This window comes from Anopheles arabiensis, chromosome 2 (genome assembly GCF_016920715.1).
Source record: "Anopheles arabiensis isolate DONGOLA chromosome 2, AaraD3, whole genome shotgun sequence".
Classification (NCBI taxonomy): domain Eukaryota; kingdom Metazoa; phylum Arthropoda; class Insecta; order Diptera; family Culicidae; genus Anopheles; species Anopheles arabiensis.
The window spans coordinates 60,915,392-60,930,323 of NC_053517.1; the positions used below are offsets into that span (position 1 = coordinate 60,915,392).

General features: G+C 43.1%; 1 long non-coding RNA gene across 3 annotated transcripts; it reads left to right on the forward strand.

The window, feature by feature from the left end:
* Positions 1-9,609: 9,609 nt before the first annotated feature.
* Positions 9,610-12,266, forward strand: LOC120906035. 3 transcript variants are annotated; one of them, XR_005740001.1, is made up of 6 exons: positions 9,610-9,956; positions 10,022-10,125; positions 10,212-11,169; positions 11,244-11,688; positions 11,764-12,071; positions 12,155-12,266. It is a non-coding gene; the product is annotated as an uncharacterized LOC120906035 (long non-coding RNA). The 3 variants fall into 3 exon arrangements; XR_005740002.1 differs by having other exon boundaries at positions 10,212-11,154; XR_005740003.1 differs by having other exon boundaries at positions 10,028-10,125.
* The last annotated feature ends 2,666 nt before the right edge of the window (positions 12,267-14,932 follow it).

Sequence of the window (14,932 nt, forward strand, 5' to 3'; positions counted from 1 at the left end):
CTCTAAAAAAGCGAAACGAGCTGCCACAGCAATTTTTTCAAATCTGTCAGCTAGAAAGAGCCATCTTCGACTAAAAGCCATCCTGGCTAAGTTTTTCTCCTGGTGCAAACGTAAGGCCGCAAATACACGACGCGCGTTTCCGCGCCCGCGGAAACGCGTATAACAATCCAGCCATATAAATGAAATGTCATTCGAACGCGCTACCGCGGAAACGCAGAGATGCTCATGCTGGATATCTCTGCGGAACTGTTATACGCGTTTGAACGCGCCCGCGGAAACGCGCGTCGTGTATTTGCGGCCTAACGCACTAAGTCAATAACTTCCGCGCAAACCAATTATTCGTCTTCCTACTAGTTGCTAGTTGCTAGATGCAGTTGACTAGTTGCTGGATGCAGTAGACTACTTTGTATGGTCATAAACATGGCGCGCGCGCTTCGTTCCTGTGTGTTATAAAACACTGCGCATTTATCAGGATTCACTTCTACGTTCCTGCCTGAACACTGCGACGTCGACCAATACTGGCGGTCACTGAAACCCGGACCCTTTTTCGGCTCTCGAAACCCCCATCATAATATCATCCTTTGACATACCTTCTTTCGTTTTTTCATTGCTGGTTTGATATCTAGAAATTAAGCACAAAATTCTTTATCCTGTAATTATATTTTGAAATGCAATATTTACCCATTTTCCGTCTTGATGTGCTCAAATTTAAGGCAACAGAATTCGAAGTGCACAATGTTTACCTTTTCAAACGGTACACAATAACGCAATGACAACGGAATTTTCCTGCCGCGAAACCGCAGAAATACTGCATGTGGGTATCTTTGCGAAACAGCAACCGGGATAGCCGGCGCGGAAAAGTGACAGTTTGATTGTTATACATCTGTTATACGCAGGCGGAATTCCGCGGCCGCGAAATTCCGGTCCGTGTATTTTCGGCCTAATAGTGTGTGTGGTATGTGTTGAAAGAGCTCGGCTTTTTCCGCTCCTTGCTAGAGCGCGGTATAATCTGACAACGATGACAGATAGTCAGAACACATACAGAACGGAGTGAAGCCAGATCGTGTATTACAGCAAGCTACCCACCACAAATTGGCGACGAGGACAGGATTAATTTTCTTTTTTCATATTTGCAACACTAGATTGAAGCATTTGAATTGAAATAAAATAGGGTAAGTTATCAGAGAAGGACGAAAGAAATGGGGAAAAGAATGATTAAGAGCAGAAATGAAATAATGCGTTGAAAGCGTCATAGTGTTAGTGCTGGCTTGGGTTATGCGGAGTACAAAGGAAGACAAAAGGATAAGTGAAGTGAATGCTCTGTGTCGAGAAAACAGAATGGCCGCCTCGGGAGAAAAAAAAAAACAAAAGAGATGTGTAGAAAGAGCTGTGTCAAGCAAACAGCAGTGAAGCGTTATGGAAGCGAAAGGCAAAATTATAAGATCTATAAAAAGCGCTGTGTCTCGAAAACAGCAAGGCCGCGTCTTGCAAGCGGATGAAAGAATTGAAAATGCCTTTAATGAGCCGTGTCTGGAAGCGGTAGTGAAAAACGAAGAAGAGGAAGAAAGAGAATCAAATAAGTACGCGTCTAGAGAGCGGAAAAAAGCGAAGAAGAGGAAGGAAGAGAATTTAATAAATGCGCGTCTAGAGAGCGAGGAAAAAGGAAATACTCGATATTTATAGAGTTATGACTCGGGAAAGAGTCATGAATCTGTCATGAAAGAGTGAACTAATAGAATACTTGATCGTATTCACAACCTGCTTCATTTCAGGGAATCAGCGATGGAACCAAACAAATTATTTGGGAATTTACCACCACTGTCGTTAGCAGGCGTTCCCCTAACCGAGCGGTGAACAAAATGGACGACGTGGAAACGGGGGTTCGAAATTTGGTTGCGTACGGCGGAGATAGTGGACGGAACGGAGGAAAAGAATTTACTTTTAACTTGTGGTTCTCTCGAGCTGCAAGAAATATTTTCAGCATTCCAGATGCAGATGCAGAGGCGGACGTAGACCAGGGCGTAGACCCATAAGAGATTGCTATTCTTAAATTGGATGAATATTTCGCTCCACAAAGACACGAAGCACACGAGAGATTTTTGTTTTGGTCAATGAAACCGGAGCCGGAAGAAACGCTAGAGAAATTTTTAATGCGTGCCCAAGCTCATGGCTCCAAGTGCAATTTCGGGGCAACTGCGGCAGAGAGTGCAGGGATTGCAATCATTGACAAAGTACTTCAGTTTGTACCGGAAAATTTGCGAGTCAAACTTCTGCAAGAAAAAAACTTGTCTCTGGACGAAGTCATTAAACAAATAAATTCGTATGAAACATCCCGAGTTGCCAACGAACAAATAAGCGGTAGGAGTAAATCTTTTGAAATAGATAACCAACACATCCATCATATAAAAACATTGTGTCGATTCTGTGGTCGTACCCATGGGCAACAATCTTGCCCGGCACGAGACAAAACGTGCGCAAAATGTGGCAAGCGAGGTCATTTCGCTGTTGTATGCTACTCAACCAAATAAGAAAACGGCAAAGTTTGCAAGGAAAATTCACGCAATCCAGGATGACGAAAATGAACCTCTTGAGTGCGAATTAGTGGAGATGGTATCTTCGGCAACGACTCAGACGAATTGATCTGGGCGAAAGTAGGCGGTATCCTTATCGAGATGCAAATTGATTCTGGAGTCCAGTCGAATATTATAGACGATAGAACGTGGGCGTCAATGAGGAATAACCAAGTCAAGATCATCGGCGAGGCACGGAGTCCGGATCGGAAGTTCAAGGCATACGCTCAGACCGATTGTTTAGAAATAATTACGATGTTTGAGGCGGAAATAGCTATTGCGGACGGGTTGAAAGAACTCCGAACAGTTTCCAAATTTTACTTAGTTAAAAATGGTCCACAACCACTTTTGGGAAAAATCACTGCAGAACAGCTTGGAGTATTATATGTTGGATTACCTAGCCAGCATGAATCAATCAACCAGGTTGAAACATTTCGTGCGTTCCCCTCAATTCGTGGAGTCAGCATCCACATTCTAATTGATAAGACGGTGACACCCGTAGCTCAGCGACTCCGACGATTGCCTTTGCCCATGCTAGAAAAAGTTGATAGTAAACTAAACGAGTTGGTCGCTAAAGACATAATAGAGAAAGTATCGGAACCGAGCAGCTGGGTTTCACCCATGGTGATAGTTGTAAAAGATTGTGGAAGTATTCTGCTTTGCATAGACATGCGGCAAGTTAATAAAGCAATTTTGCGAGAAACGCATCCACTACCAACCATAGAAGACATACGTTGGAGAATGAATGGTGCTAAATACTTTTCTCGCCTTGACATAAACGATGCTTTTCATCAACTACTGCTCGATGAAGAAAGTAAAACTCTCACAACTTTTATCACCCACCGTGGACTTTAACGTTATAAACGAATGATGTTTGGGATTTCATGCGCTCCAGAGAAATTCCAAAAATATTGGAACAAGTTTTGGTCGACTGTCCAAACACCGTCAATTTTATCGACGATATCATAGTTACGGGAAAAACTGAGACCGAACACGATTTAGCACTAGAGAACGTGATGGAAAAGATTGAGGAATATGGCATTTTACTTAATCAATCCAAGTGTGTTTTGAAACTCACAGAAATCGAATTCGTTGGCCAACGCTTTAACCAGAACGGAATGCTCCCTGCACTAAACAAAATTGAAGCAATAAGAAGCTTTCGGCCACCCAAAAATTGTGAAGAGGTTCGGAGTTTTCTGGGATTAATTACTTACGTGGGAACGTTCATTCCAAACTTAGCTACAGTTTCATTCCCACTACGCGAATTAACAAAGAACAACGCCGAATTCGTTTGGGAGCGAAACCAGAACAAAGCATTTAACGAACTGATCCGGTTAGTTTCTAACGTCGAAAGATTAGCCCATTTTGATCCTCATCTAAAAACCCGAGTAGTGGCAGATGCGTCCCCAGTAGGGTTAGGAGCCGCCCTCCTTCAGTTCCAGAACGAGCAGCCTAAAGTAATAGCTTATGCCAGCAAGAGCCTAACGAGTACCGAGCAACGGTATGCACAAACAGAAAAGGAGGCACTAGCGTTAGTATGGGCCGTGGAACGGTTCCAAATCATCTATTCGGAATACGATTCGAGCTGGAAACGGACCATAAACCTCTAGAGGCTATCTTTAGCCCCACATCTTGTCCTTGTTTGCGGATTGAGCGTTGGGTCTTAAGGCTGCAGGCTTTTAGCTATGATGTAATTTATCGGAAAGGAAAAACGAATATAGCTGATCCTCTGTCTCGGTTGTCAAGTCCTACTGAAGTATCAGAATTTGATCCAGATTCTACAGTATATATCCGCAGCGTGATGGAAAATGCTGCAATGTGCAATGTGCAAGAGGTAGAGATTGCTTCTTCGAATGATGCCGAAATGCGGGCTTTTAAGGAGTGTTTGGAAAGAGGTGCGTGGAATTATACAGATGAACTACTGAAACCTTACCAAGCATTTCGGTTGGAACTAGGAACAGTTGGAGACCTAGTAGTCCGCAGTAGCAAACTAGTAATACCGAAAGCTATCCGGCAAAGAATGCTAGAACTGGCACACGAAGGGCATCCTGGACGCACTAAAATGCAACAACGGCTGCGATGTACTTGCTGGTGGCCAGGAATGGATGAAGCTATTGCTCGACTGGTTAGCAGCTGCTCAGGCTGCCAATTGGTCAGCCAACCAGCCATGAACCGGAGCCCATGAAGCGAAGGCCACTACCACATAAGCCTTGGGTAGATGTAGCAATCGATTTTTTGGACCCACTACCAACTGGTGATTATCTACTAGTTATCATTGATTACTTCAGTCGGTACAAAGAGGTCGAAATTGTTAAGAAAATTACAGCGATTGAAACATCTGAACGACTTGAACGAATATTTGTGCGTCTTGGCTATCCGAGAACCATAACACTCGACAATGGAAGGCAATTTGTGAGCAATTATTTTGACAACTATTGCAAACAGCGAGGAATATTGCTTAACAAGACAACCCCATATTGGCCGCAAGAAAATGGTCTGGTTGAACGCCAGAACAGGTCTTTGCTAAAAAGGCAGAAGATAAGTCAGGCTCAGAACGGGGATTGGAAAAAAGATTTGGGGGCGTATCTCTCCATGTACTATGCCACTCCACACAGCACCACAGGGAAAACACCGAGTGAGTTGATGTTCAACCGAAATATCCGGACAAAAATACCATCATTGGGAGACGTTAGTACCGGATCTGCATTACCAATGTCTGATTACAGGGATAGAGACACATGTATGAAGGAAAAGGGAAGAGTGACAGAAGATCAACGACGCAAAGCTAAACCGTCTGATATAATAGTAGGAGATAGAGTCCTATTGAGGAATACAATGCCAGGCAACAAACTGAGCACACCCTTTGGACCACAGATTGCAAAAGTAATTGAGAAGCAAGGTTCTCGCGTAACAGTACAGGATGAGCAAAACGGGAAATTATATGACAGGAATTCGAGCCACTTAAAAGAGTACAAGGACCCAGACGATCATAGGGATGGCTGTGAGACGGTGGTGGATAACCAGGAGGAAGGAATAGGTTTTAATGAACCAACGACCGAAGAGATACCGAGAACACTCTCCCGTCCGAAACGAGAAATTAAACGTCCCGCTAGGTTCCTATCATAGAGTAAGAGATTGGGTGAAATAATCAGATGAAATCAAATAGTAAATAAATAATTTGGGGAATTGTATTTATCGTTCATTATTCGGAAAAAAGGGAGATGTGGTATGTGTTGTAAGAGCTCGGCTTTATTCCGCTCCTTGCTAGAGCGCGGTATAATCTGACAACGATGACAGATAGTCAGAACACATACAGAACGGAGTGAAGCCAGATCGTGTATTACAGCAAGCTACCCACCACAGTGCGAATCCACCAGAAATATCTGGAAAAGCACAAATATTATTTGCTGCGTCATATGCAGGGTTTCTCAAGCCAGCTCAACATCGTAACACTATTTTTCGAACACGTTAAACGATTGTCAACATCGTACATACAATTCGAATCCGTAAACTCTTTTCGATTTGGTAACATGTATATATATATATATATATATATATATATATATATATATATATATATATATATATATATATATATATATATATATATATATATATATATATATATATATCTTCTTCTTCTTTGGCTCAACAACCGATGTCGGTCAAGGCCTGCCTGTACCCACTTGCGGGCTTAGCTTTCAGTGACTAATTGATTCCCCCCCATAGCAGGATAGTCAGTCCTACGTATGGCGGCGCGGGCTATTTGGGGATTGAACCCATGACGGGCATGTTGTTAAGTCGTACGAGTTGACGACTGTACTACGAGACCGGCTATATATATATATATATATATATATATATATATATATATATATATATATATATATATATATATATATATATATATATATATATATATATATATATATATATATATATATATATATATATATATATATATATATATATATATATATATATGCATACATGTCATGCAAGTAGTTTACACAGCGAACTTCAATCCTTCATGTAAAATATTGTATATTTTTATGTATTTAATTATTTATTATTTTTTGCTTTTAAGGCTATCGTAATGTTTGTAAATGCATAATACAGTCGGTTTTCTTTGATTAATATATACCACACAAAAAAATGTACGGAGGTCATATATTAACCCTGTCACTGCCAACAAAAACATCATATTCCATGCTACTACCACGCAAACAATGAGACCCCAAATTTTGAGTGATTCAGGCCGAGGGGTATGAGGAAGCTTGAGGAAGCAAGGAGAAACGCGCTGCGGTGAGAGTTCGCATTCTGTTTTACACGCGCGCTTCACCAACACCAATACAAATACCGTGCTTTGACGAGCCGTCTGTGAATGTGTGTGTCTTCTTTCAGCGAGCTCAACTTGGAGCTGCTCGTCACATCGTGTTGTCTCGCTTACACTACAGCATCGAACCATCGCTCCGTATGTCCCCCCCTCCTTCGCGCGAGCCCTCCTCCACCCCACCCGTAACGCACGGTGCGCTATGCAGTTCTCAATGTGTTTGTGTTCTTTCGAGCCATGCTACCAACACATCAAAAGCTTGTTGTTTTTCGCTTTCTTTCATGTACTTATTCTAAAACTAAACACAAACACTGTCATTTTTTATTACATTAAATACTTTATTGAAACATAGAGTACACACTAAAGTACACATTCAGAATCCTTCATACTCACGAATGACGTCATACCGGGTCGAGCCAGGCTGCGGGAAACTTGTCGACAATCTGTGTTGACTCTGTTCAGCAAATTCTTACCTGTCGATCCACGCACTGCATGTGCGTCTGTGCACACTGTTTATTCACTGCACACTTCACCAAAACACACCGGCGTACGAGACTTGGAACGAAATGCGCACCAACGCACAAACACTGCGCGCGGGACTTAGAACAAAACGCGCACAACCATCTCCGTCAAAGCGTCGCGCTGTACTGGTGGTTTTGTACGCGTAGGAGGGGGGGGGGGAGTGATGGTTCGATGCTGTAGTGTAAGCGAGACAACACGATGTGACGAGCAGATCCAAGTTGATGAGCTCGCTGAAAGAAGACACACACATTAACAGACGGCTCGTCAAAGCACGGTATTTGTATTGGTGTTGGTGAAGCGCGCGTGTAAAACAGAATGCGAACTCTCATCGTAGCGCGTTTCTCCTTGCTTCCTCAAACTTCCTCATACCCCTCGGCCTGAATCACTCAAAATTTGGGGTCTCATTGTTTGCGTGGATCACTCAAAAAAATACACTCATTTTGCCGGACGGGTAGGCTATCCAGGTAGCCTTCGACTTTGGAGGGTTATAACTTTTGATTGCGTTATCCAATATCGATGGAATATATTGACGAAAATTAAATAATTTAATGCAGTTTCTATAACTGTACATAAATTGGTTCAAATCACTACCGTTTTTATGTTTAAGCTTCTTAAAGTTGACAGATTTTTTTGAAGAAAAAAATTCATAACATCGAATACATTTTTTTACTTTAAAAATGTTCACAGTGATATGGTTTTTTTAAATTAAATTAAATTTGATAATTTTGCTAAAGTTAGAAATGGTTTAAAAAAATTTAGTCTTGTATCAAACTTCAATTCATTGTGCTGTAAGGATAGCCCAACCGAGTAAAGGTTATTTCAAAACGGTGAAATGTTTTAGTTAGTATGTAATAAATAAACAAATATTTTCAAATTTTATAGCTCAGGGCAGCAACTTGGGACCACTGCTGTTCTCGTTTTTTTATTAACGACGTCACACTGGCCATTACGGAAGCAGATTGTCTGCTTTATGCGGATGATGTTAGGCTGTTTCGTATCGTACGGAACACTTCCGACTCTCTTTCTCTGCAAAGATCGATTGATGTTTTCTCTGACTGGTGTATCAACAACGACCTGCTAATTTCTGTTGATAAGTGTACGTCAATGTCTTTCTTTAGAATAGCTAGTCCGATAAGGTATATCTATAGCATATCAGGGACACAACTGCCGCGGTGCAATACGGTCAGGGATTTAGGAGTCACCCTGGATCGCAAACTAGATTTCCGACAACATTACTGTGATATTTTAGACAAAGCTAACAAAATGCTAGGATTTATTCGTCGACATTCGAGAGAACTCAATGACCCACACTGCCTGTTAACTCTGTATAAGTCCTATGTTCGTTCCATCCTCGAGTTTAGTTCTACAGTTTGGTGACCGTTCTCTAGTGTTTGGTCCAATAGAATAGAAGCTGTCCAAAAGAGAGTTACTCGTATTGTCCTACACTTCACTCCGTGGCGTAATGTAACCCCTCGACCATCGTATCATACTCGTTGTTTGTTGTTTGGTTTGGACACACTTGCTAGGAGACGTGATATCCTGGAAATCCTCTGTGATGTTTCCGGTGTACAAAAAGGGGATAAAAACTCTGCTGAGAACTACCGCGGTATAACCACCTTGCCTTCTTGTGCCAAGGTGTTTGAGATCGTCATACAAAACTCGCTAATGTATCACTGTCCAGATACCCAATGTACGTTTTTGTCCAAACTTATTGTCGGTGAGATAGATTCGCCAGAACTACTGGCTAGAGTCAACATAAATGTCCCTCCTAGAGTGTTCCGTAACTACAGACTAATAAGAACTGACCTTACAAGACGTGCATACAGCGAGAACGACCCAATGACTGCGATGGACCGTAAGTTTAATCAGCGTTCCAAATGACAATCGGACAGCATCTCACTATAGCGAGCCCGATGACAGCTTGACGTTTCCATACTGAGACGCTGCCTTTGGCCTTTGGCTGCCTCCCCCATACTGAGCGAGCATTGTCTTTCTCATCGCCATGGTGAGCTGCAGAGGTTTGTATGGTGAGCATTCTGGCTAGCGCCAAATTTTCTCATGAGACGATCTGGCGCGCTTCATCGATTCGATGAGATGCCTTCCCAAGTAGCAGAGCAGAAGTTTTTCAGAGATTTTTCTGTGTGCCAAAGCGAGATGCCCTGAGAACTTCTCTCTCTAGATTTTGGACAGCAAACCGCCGCGCGTGTAGAGGTGGGTGCGTGTGACGAAAAATGATGGATGAAAAACGCGAGGAGCTGGGTCTGAAGTCTTTCGTTGGTCACACACACATGCATCTACCAGCGGATTGCGCTACACCGAGTCTACCCATCTCTCTCGATCTACCATGATTTTTTCTGCTATCGCACTCATCCGGGTTTTAGGCATCCTCAGTCTGCCCAGAACTTTCGTTGTGGAAAGATGTGCGGGAGTGATGTGCGATTTCTTGTGGTCCCTACTTTCCTTGTTTACGTTTTGCGCAGTGTTGCTTCTTCTTCCATTGTGGAATGATTTATCCTAGCTAACTTGTTGAGGTAAGTTTCTTAATCTCATATTTGCTTTAATGTACTAATTCAACTAATGCTTATCGTCTTCAAAGTTACAGGTGCATGCGCCATTCATCAACGCCTACGTGTTGGCATCATCAACAATCTTTAAAGTGGGTGACGAAAAGAAATTGTTTTCCAGTTTTAAAATATTAAGGTAAGTTTTGCTCTCATCATAGACGTAAAACTATCCAAAGTAATACGTACTACATGCATTTATTATTGGTTCATTTTTATTGACAGCGTTCAGCACAACTCAGCCACAAAACAACGCACTGGATTACGCTAAGAACCTGTCGAAACGCGCGCAGCCCCCGGGAGCGGTAGGAGAAAGGAAGAACGAGAGGAGGAAAAACTAAAGCCAGCGCGCAGCTCTGATGGTACCCCGGACGCGGTAAGAAGAAAAAAGATCGAGAGGAGGAAGAAGGGTAAATTTGGAAGGGGGAGACCGTTCTGCCGTCTCCACAGTGTGAGTATGCCAAAACACGTGTTGGAAGGGAGAGAAAAAGTGTGGAATAAACCGCATGCGAATGCGTGCATACAGCAAAAGTAAACATGTGTGCCTCATCATTTCTATAAGCAATCCGAAAAAGGGGTGGAGCAAACACATTGGTATGCGTGAGATGCAGAAGAAATCGGAGTTTTATAGTATGTGTGAACGCGATCGTTCGGGTGGAAGGTGTCTATGTGTGCGTGAAACCACATTTACACTTCTTCTGCAAGTGGGTACGTAAGTGGGGCCATATGTGTACGACACGATCCCATACAAAACTTCGGCTTTTGCGGACTGGGTCACAACACTGCCTTTGTCGCTCGGCGAATTAATTTACGTTTCACTCAGAATATCCAAGAACATTTAACAGTTTTAGGACTAATATAGTGAAAAACAATTGCTGAACGATTTAACGTTGCGCCAAAACTAGTTAAATTTGTTTTGCTCTTCGAAAAATCGTTCAACTAAATCCTATTGTTTAGAACATTAAAAGTTTCGAGGAGTGTTGGTTTTTGTTTCTTTTTGTTCTTCTTTTTTAGGTATAATTAAAAATGTTCCCGAAAAAATTAAAGCAAAGTGGATTGCTTTATAAGAAAGCCGCAAAGCTGGAAGAACAGCTTGAGAAAGAGTGGGCACTGCAGAATGATCACGCCGGAACGAGCAACCAGTAACCGGTTGTGCAATCTGCTGAAGGTAACTACTAAAAATGTATGTTTATATATAATATATATAATATCTGAAATAAAAAAACAACTAATATCTTCCCTAATTCTTTGTTGTAGATGTTGCTATGAGTGACCCCTATGAAGAGCCTATGGCGTCTATGGAAGAGGTGTATTTGAACGAAAACGGTGACGATGATGACCGTATCAGCGATGAAGGATCCATCCACAACGAAGATACCGACGGCGAAGAGTATTTGGAGGAAGAGTATTTGGAGGGAGAATTTTTGGAGGAGGCGAGTCTGGAAATTGATCCAGAAAGCGCGAAGCTACGAGACTCTTTGCGAACTTGGTTGATTCGCAATAAAGTTGCTCGTAGCGGAAGCAATAGTTTACTTGCAATACTGCGAAAAGCGTCTTCTCTTTTTGCTTTTTCATCTCTTCCGCAGGATGTTAGGACATTACTGAAAGCTCCGGTGAACGTCAGCCAGCAGATAACTTAGGTTCCAGGTGGAGGTGAAATGTGGTACCAAGGCGTTGAATGTTGTTTTCAGCATTATTTCCGGTAAACTATTTATTGTTAAAGTAATTGAGTAATGCATTTCTAACGTTACTATCATTTTCTTTAATTTTTATACAGTGGCGTGGACGTATCAGAAGATGAATTTGAGCTGAATCTTTCAGTGGATGGAATACCCATTTATGATCGCAGCGCTATACAGATGTGGCCTATACTGATGCAGTTACACAATATGCCGAATGTTCCTGTTGTGGTGGTAGGGATATTTTGCGGCACTTCAAAACCATCCGATGTTGAGCCTTTCCTGAGACCTTTAGTGGAGGAACTTAATAGGCTACATGATAACAAAATGACTCTGAATGGCAAAAAAATATCTGTTTCGGTTAGAGTTATTATCGCTGACTCGCCTGCACGTGCATTTATTAAACGTAAGTATTTTTTTCTATAAAATGTTTTATTAAAAACGTGCTTAGGTTCTATTTAACAATAATATTTACAATGAACATCGCAGAACTTCTATGTCAATCACAGCATCATTGTTTCCAATGATGTGGATGACATAGTTCGCAAACAAACTTAGGATATAGCTGCGTTTACAGTATCGGACATAAAGATAGAACCCTGGTGTTTTCATCGCACCGTGTACTTGTTTTGCCACGTAGCTTGTGTGTGTGTGTGTGTGTGTGTGTGTGTGTGTGTGTGTGTGTGTGTGTGTGTGTGTGTGTGTGTGTGTGTGTGTGTGTGTGTGTGTGTGTGTGTGTGTGTGTGTGTGTGTGTGTGTGTGTGTGTGTGTGTGTGTGTGTGTGTGTGTGTGTGTGTGTGTGTGTGTGTGTGTGTGTGTGTGTGTGTGTGTGTGTGTGTGTGTGTGTGTGTGTGTGTGTGTGTGTGTGTGTGTGTGTGTGTGTGTGTGTGTGTGTGTGTGTGTGTGTGTGTGTGTGTGTGTGTGTGTGTGTGTGTGTGTGTGTGTGTGTGTGTGTGTGTGTGTGTGTGTGTGTGTGTGTGTGTGTGTGTGTGTGTGTGTGTGTGTGTGTGTGTGTGTGTGTGTGTGTGTGTGTGTGTGTGTGTGTGTGTGTGTGTGTGTGTGTGTGTGTGTGTGTGTGTGTGTGTGTGTGTGTGTGTGTGTGTGTGTGTGTGTGTGTGTGTGTGTGTGTGTGTGTGTGTGTGTGTGTGTGTGTGTGTGTGAGTGCGCGGGTTTTTGTCTGAAGAAACGTAGCTTGACATGGTTTCATATTGCGTTGAAAGCATTCTGTTTATGTTTGCACGCCATTGAAAGGCATGCGTGCATCTCTGCGTTGAACGTTGTGTGCGCATGGGAAACTTTGTGTGTGCATTGAGCAAGAGCGCAGGTGTTCTTTTCAATGGGCGTTTTGTTTCATGAGCGCGGCAGTATTCTGTTCTGGTTTTGAATGGGTAGATGCTCACTCGCTTACTCATTGATAGTTTTTATCAATACACTTTTTTGCTGCTCGACAACGATGTGATTCATCGCGTATAAAAGCGGAACGCAGGCAGTGCACGGCATCAGTCGTGTCCAAGTTTTTAACCAGTGTGTTCTTGACGGTCTAAGCAAGCAATTTTAGTAACAATGGGTCGAGGTAAACATTGTACCGATTATCAGCGCCATATCATTAAGCGAATGGCGGCTGCTGGCATTAAGCGCAGAACGATCGAGTTCGTGATGGAACGATCGCGCACCTTTGTGGCAAACGCGCTTCGGACAACCGAAACGCGCAAGTCACCCGGACGTCCTCGAAAGACCACGGCGGAGGAAGACCGTAAGATCGTAAACATATCGAAGAAACATCCGTTTAGCTCGGCACCAGAGATCCGAGGCAGACTGAAATTGGCGGTGACGCCGAGAACAGTTCAGCGAAGATTGGTCAGTGCCGGGCTACTCGCGCGAGTGCCACGCAAAGTGCTCCAATTTAACACCTGCGCATAAAAACGCACGGGTGTTATTTGCAATTGAGCACATGTTCTTCGATGAGGAGGATTGGCGCAGGGTTTTGTGGTCAGACGAGTCGAAATTCAATCGACAGGGGTCGGACGGACGCAGGTTGGTTCGGCGCCCTGTTAATTGTGCTCTTGATCCGAAGTACTGCTTCAAAACTTTCAAGCATGGCGGTGGTAGTCTCATGGTGTGGGGATGCTTCTCCTACTATGGGATGGGTCCGTTGGTTCGAATCCACGGTAATTTAAATCGTTTTGGGTATCGAGACATTCTTGATACTCATTTGCTATCGCATGCTAGGAAGAACCTTCCTCGGTCTTGGATGTTTATGCAAGACAACGATTCTAAGCATACTTCCGGGACTGTCCAAACTTGGCTTGCTGACAACAATGTCAAAACAATGAAGTGGCTCTGCCCTTAGCCCGGATCTCACTCCCATTGAGAACCTCTGGGCAATATTCAAGAAGAGGCTGGGTAAAAACATACCGGAAGATCTGGATCACCTCTTCGATCACATGCAAGAGGTGTGGAGCAAAATTCCACCTGAAACGATCCAGAATCTGGTGATGTCGATGTGTCAACGCATGATATATGTCATCGTGGGCGACGGCAATAAGATCAAAAACTGAGCTTATTGCATTTTTGAATAGGGATCACTGCTCGCGAGGGCGGTGGTCCTGCTAATTAAAACAAAAACCTAACCCAAAACACAAAAAAACTACTAACAAATCTATCCGAAACGACATACTTGTGAAACAAACACACACACCAATACACATTCAAACATACATACACACACACACATGCACACACACACACATGTACACACACACATACACACACATGCACACACACACACAAACACAAACACACAAACCACACATAAACCTGTCCCAACGGGTGCATGCTGCGTTGAAAACACTAGGGTCCTATCATTCTGTCCGATACTGTACGTGGAATCCATCTTGAAATCGCTCATGGATTGACTACGCAATCCTGTCTGATGGCTCTGAGGCGATTCATTTGTCGACGAGGCTGGCCTTTTGAGTTCTTATCTTACAATGGGACGAACTTCAGAGGAGCTAGCCGAGAAATCACCGAAATGGTCTGGACTATCCAGAATGAGTGTGCGGACCAGTTTACGAACGCGCGGACAAAATGGAGCTTCAACCCCCCAGTCACACCCCATATGGGAGGGGTGTGGGAACGTTTGGTGAGGTCAGTTAAAGGCATACTAGCAGCAATCGATGACGGAAGACGACTGACAGACGAGATCCTTCAGACGGCCATCGTAGAAGCTGAAGATATCATCAACAGTCGGCCGTTGACTACGGTGAC